This window comes from Lissotriton vulgaris, chromosome 3_1 (genome assembly GCF_964263255.1).
Source record: "Lissotriton vulgaris chromosome 3_1, aLisVul1.2, whole genome shotgun sequence".
NCBI classification, from domain to species: domain Eukaryota; kingdom Metazoa; phylum Chordata; class Amphibia; order Caudata; family Salamandridae; genus Lissotriton; species Lissotriton vulgaris.
This window is the reverse complement of record NC_141689.1, coordinates 5,694,214-5,699,951: the sequence shown is the minus strand read 5'-3', so window position 1 is coordinate 5,699,951 and position 5,738 is coordinate 5,694,214.

Genomic DNA, 5,738 nt, shown 5'->3' with positions numbered 1-5,738 from the left:
GCTTAGGACCATGCTCTCATGTTATAGGTGCAGTAGGAAAATCTAAAACTGATAATTTAACAGGGATTTTTATTACATAAAGAACTAAAAAAAAAACGTCAACATAGTGGGTACATACATTTCTCCAGCAGAACATGTTGTGACAAACAAACTCCTATAAAACAATATTTTCTTCAAAAATGTTTGCTAAGGATCACATGGGCATCTTCCCTGCGTTCTGCTTTTCATGATCCAAACTATGCAACATCAGCTCTAATAAGGGCTTTCAGCTTAGTTACACAGACCAGCTAATACAAACTAGCAATGCCCTTGCAAAACTATGTAGCATGAGAATAACATAAACAATATTGGTGTTATCACCTGAGAATTTTAGAACAAAAACTACCCACATTTAGTTCCCCTTAAAGGTCAAATAAGGGAACAGCAATCTAGACTACTCATCCTTTCATAATTTCATCAGACAGGATGGGCAGTAACATAGCGTATTTATATTTATTCATTTTATTAATGCTAACAATTTTTAAAACAGTATTACTGAATAGCCAATTAAATGTCTCACGGCTATTTCACAGACAGCTTAGACAGGCTCAAAAGAGATTGAGAAAAATAGAGAAAAAACATAAATTTGCCTACCCTTAATTTGTAGAGGAGCTAGCCTCCTTTCCCCATTTCGACAGTAGGAAAACATGAAACAGGTTTCACTTCTGTCGACACTATCAACCCCTATTTGTAACAACTGGGCATAAACAAAGTTGTAGGAGGTAAATAGCACATTAAGCTAGCTAGAAAACAGTAATAACCAACCACCACCTTTAGCAATTGTAGTAGTTGTAACATCAGGGTGCATGAATTCAAACTAAATCCCATTGCCTCCTTATCTCAGCCCTTGCACAGTAATCTTCAAACTAAAAGCATTAGTGCTATATACAGGGCAGAGCTATTCTCTTAAACAGAGCCAACATATACCATTATATTTCCTTCTGTTTATATGAGTGCACAAAAACTTGCTTTTGCCAAAAATAGTAAGCAAAACTTCTCTTTCTCTCCCTGCGCTGTCATCTTGTCTTTCAAAATTTGTCAGAGGCCAAAAGTGTCAAAGCAAACCTTGCCTGTAGCCCTGCTAGGCTGCTAAATGAAAAATCGACCTTTAACCTTTACCAGCTGTCCTATTTTTGTGCAAGGCTTTCCATGCAGCTTTCCAATTTAAAGCAACTTATGGAGACTCACAGCTGAAAGGCATTCCTGTTCCATTCCTGTTTTCCAGTAATTTAGAGGTACGCTTAATAACTTTTGCTGGTTTTTATATGTATTTACATTTGTAAGCAGTGTGCGGTGTGCTTTTCTAGCAGTATAGAGGTCAGTTGTCCATTCTATACTTACATGTGTGCATTTACTGAAGCCTAAGTTCAGTTTGAAAACTGCTCTGAGTTGCAGACCTGCTTTTAAAAGGAGAATTTTGCCCAATTTCGACTTTGATGTTAGGGGCACTTAAAAATGAATAACCTACAATATGTTTGCATAATAGGAATCCCCAGAGTGTTCTCTAGATAGCCCAGGAATGGGGGGGGGATCAGAAATGTATAAGGTACACCCTTATAAAAATGAGTTTTGTACGCCAGGGTAAAGTGACATTTTCTATTTTAGTTACCCTCATTGCGGTAAAGCGCTGCTTAAATTCAACTTTGATGCTAGGAGTTCATAGTATGATAATTAGGCAGTATTGAGATTAAAAAACACATTTAGTGCACTGATTTTTAATAAACATTTTTCATATAATCAAAATTCCCCCTTTTTAGGTCGAAGCCTGTGTTGCAGCGCATGCGCTGCTGCAGGCAAAGAGATATTGTGAGCAGGGGATTTCAGTATGGCGTGAAGCCACGGCCCTTTTTTCCATTGGCAGGCCTCTCGGAACGGAGGCCTGCCATTGGAAAAATCTCCTGTTTAGCAGATTTGTCTGCTCTGGATACCGCCTCTTGAGGACTCCATGACCTGTCTTACGGTAGCACGACAATATTTTTAGAAATATTGCCTTGGCAACCATGAGGTAGGTCAGGGAGTCCTGGAGGGGCGGGATTCAGTATCCTGTTCCCGCCCCTTTTTTATTTTGTGTGCGTGCGCTTTTCGTCATTGTTGCCTCGTTCTCCTTGCTGGAAGGAGGCATTGCAGTGGATGGACCCTCCTTGTTTTTCTGAGCACTGTGTACTGCAGACCCCTTGAAGAAAGCTCCAGACATTGAAGAACGCACTGGGCAAATGTGCCCTGTCAAGCGCAAGTCTTTAACTCTGTGCTGCGAAGCAAAGTCAGGTAGGCACCACAGAGACGAGGCAGCGCCATCAGTGAATGGTGAGTGTCGCTCTGCTCTCTGTCATCATTCACCAGTAGTAGACTGGAATTCCACCGGAAGTGGACTCGGATGCCAGCAGCAGTGAACCGGGATCTACCAGTGCCTTACTTGTCTTACCTTAGGCTATGCCTGGGTGAAGGCCGAACCACCTGCAATGGTGAAAACAAACAAATGTTTAAGAGCGCGGCAGGGGGCGTCTCTGAGGGAACACGTCAACTCGAGGAGTTGGCATTGCCTGTCCAGAGCTGCGAGATCTTCGGGGTCACCTTGGCAGAGAGAGTCCCTTCCCGAGTTCATGCCTGCATCTCAAGCCACGTCAGTGTTTCTTTCTCCGCTCGGACTCGGGTGTCCTCTTCCTCGCGTCAGATCATCGATCGCTCCGTGGCTCTGACCCCAAAAGGCGAAAGAATGTGCAAGACCGCTAAAGCGCCCTAGCCAAGCACAGGGCGATCCAGGGTATAAAGCCCTGGGTGCAGAACTGGAATTCCCAGTTTAAAGTAATCGCTAAATTTATGGAGAACCAGATAAGAAGGTTGTAAAATATTGACCGGGCGAAAATAATAACACAACTCATCTATAATAAGAAGAAAAATGAAGCCATAAGTCAGGGGTATTGAGCGGCCTGCCACTGAGAGTATTGATCCGGCGCAGCGGTGGATGAGACCGCTACTGGGAGCGGGCAGCGGGAACGCTACATTCCCGAGCTCATTATTTCCCGTTACACGGGGGCCCGCGGTGCGGGGAGGGTCGGCGCAGGGAGACAAGCACCTGACGCCAAGAAATATCAGAGCGATCAATGTCTGCCCTGAAAGCGGCGGCGAGCAGACTCCCGCCACACCTCATTACTGCAGCCCCCGGGAAGCTCGAGCTGCAAGCGGAACGCACCCCGCGGGTACTATCCGCGGCCGGGCCTTCTGTGAGTACCAGCATCACTGGACTCCCGAGAAACCGCCCGCCCTGCGCCAGTCAGTACCGAGCAATAGGCAATTGCAGACACCAATGCCTCCATATTCCGTAAATTATTTCTCGGAGGAGCTTCACCTTCCACCAAGGCACCCCATATCCGAGCTCCCCTAAAAGCAGCTTTACTGCTGATCCATTTAATTGCCACACCAGTGCAGAGTTCATAAGGGATCCTCGTACACAACTCATGCATTTTTCTTTTCGTGCGCGCCATTTCTTGAACACTTCTGCCTCTGGCAGGCCCGGACACCTCTGTGGAGGTGCCGAGAGGGGTTGATTTTAGAACTGTGGCTCAGTGAGCTAAGAACTGTGTAGGCGGAGGCCGCCGCGTCCGAATGTAAGAGTGGGGGCTGGGGGGTGGCGCCGCCTGGGGCTGACTGTCTGTAGGGTGGCAATGCTGCTTCAATTCTTTCTTTGGATTGGTGACAGAGCGCGCAGGCGTGCCCAGTTTGCGCTCTGCAGCTCAACGGGGGTCGGAGGTCATGTTCCACTTTACCTGTGTGATAGTTTTTCACTGTGCTGGTTTCGGCAAGCGCAGTGCAGATGGCCCACTGACCGATGGGTCAGGATGGCTGTGTGGTCCAAGGGGCTGAGAGGCTCAAACCCAAGCTCAGATGCTGATGTCAGTTGCGTGTACTGGATGTGGTGAGGCCTGTACAGGCTTACTTCCACGTGTGTCTGTTAACAGCCTGATTATAGCCTTTGTGACATTCTTTTTAACAAAATGGCATGGCCAAAAGGGATTGTACTTCCCCCAGGGTGACCTTCCATCAATGATCGCGTTCTAGTAGTCATTGAGACTTCCATCTTCTCTGTCTTTCACTTCCTCCTTTTTTGACCTTGGAGTGTTTTTCAATCTCTTGTTACTTGGAGAGTTTATCCAGCATGAACATGGCCCAAGATGACAGAAGTACAGTCACGAGGCATCACTCTATCAATACATGCAAGGTGGGCCCTAGGCGGACAGACTTTGGTCTCTATCCAGGCCCTTCATTCATGTCCTTAACTTAACTGGCAAATACACACATGACTCAAAATCACTCCAGCTATTCCATATCCGTAATACAATCTTTGTTTACATTTCACGTTTTACTTGATCATTTATTCCCTAAGAGCATTTGCTTTTGATTTTCTGAAGCTTTTTTATTTCTTTAATATGTGTCTCTTGCATGCATGGAACTGAGTCACTTCGAGGGGTCCGAGTTCAGTATGTGGGTGGTTTCTTGTTATGACACATGATTGACAATTCCAAAGTGGATGGTGAAGGCAGTGCTAGTTTCTCACAGTCAACAGACAATCGGTCACCCAGGTCAAGAAGAAACTGTTCAGAAGAAAATGATTTTGAGGAAAATCTGATCGATATTTCGAACAGGTTTAAAGCAAGAGGCTATGAACATGATAAGGTAGATAAAGCGAGGAGGAGAGCTAAAAATTTGGACAGGAAAGGAACACTGTTACCTAAAGTGAAGGGTACGGGATCTAATGACCAAGTAAGAATGATCACAAATTACAATATGGATAGTCACAAACTGTTTTCCATATTGAATCGGTATTGGCACTTATTGAGAACAGACAAAGATTTGATGCCCTATATAGGGGAAAGACCGAGTATTACTTATAGAAAGGGAAAAACCCTGGCCAATTCAGTCAGTCCGAGTTACCCAAATATGAGACCAGATAATTGGTTGACGAATAAGACAAAAGGTTTCCACAAATGTGGACGTTGCAGCTCTTGCAGGTGGGCACAGAAGAAGGTACTGAATTTCAATTACAATGGCTCTGGAATATATGATATTGTGAGTTTCATAAATTGTGACACTACGTATGTAGTGTATGTGATAGTCTGCTCATCTGGAAAGATCTATGTGGGCAGCACAATCCGGAGGCTTCGAGACAGGATAATGGAACATATAAGGGCGTGGAAGAATGGTGATACTCGATATCCCATTGCGGCACATGCTGTTCAAAATTGTGATGACAGGGAAGGACATAACTTCAGCTATCATGGGATTGAACACATTAGCCCACACCCAAGAGGAGGAAATAGACAACTTAAACTGAGAAGGACAGAGGTTATGTGGTTGATGAGACTTAAAGCTGTGGAACTAGGTCTAAATAATGACCATGAGCTCCAGTACTATTTGGGAGATGATTAATAGGCAAACTGTCGTGATATTATCACCAACTGAATTTGGCTGTTAAAAGTGGTAAATAACTACGAATCATGAATATTGCATGTTGTGAACTGTTTATACGAATAATTTGTTGAACTGTGAATTAATTTGAAACTCTCCATTTCGTGAATCTATTTGTATTTAAATAATTGATGAAGGTCTTTGTTTACACCTAAGACTATGTGTAAATAACTGTTTCATATGAATCGAGAGAAGTGAAAACTTGAGGATGTAATTATTTGTCTCACCTTAACTCC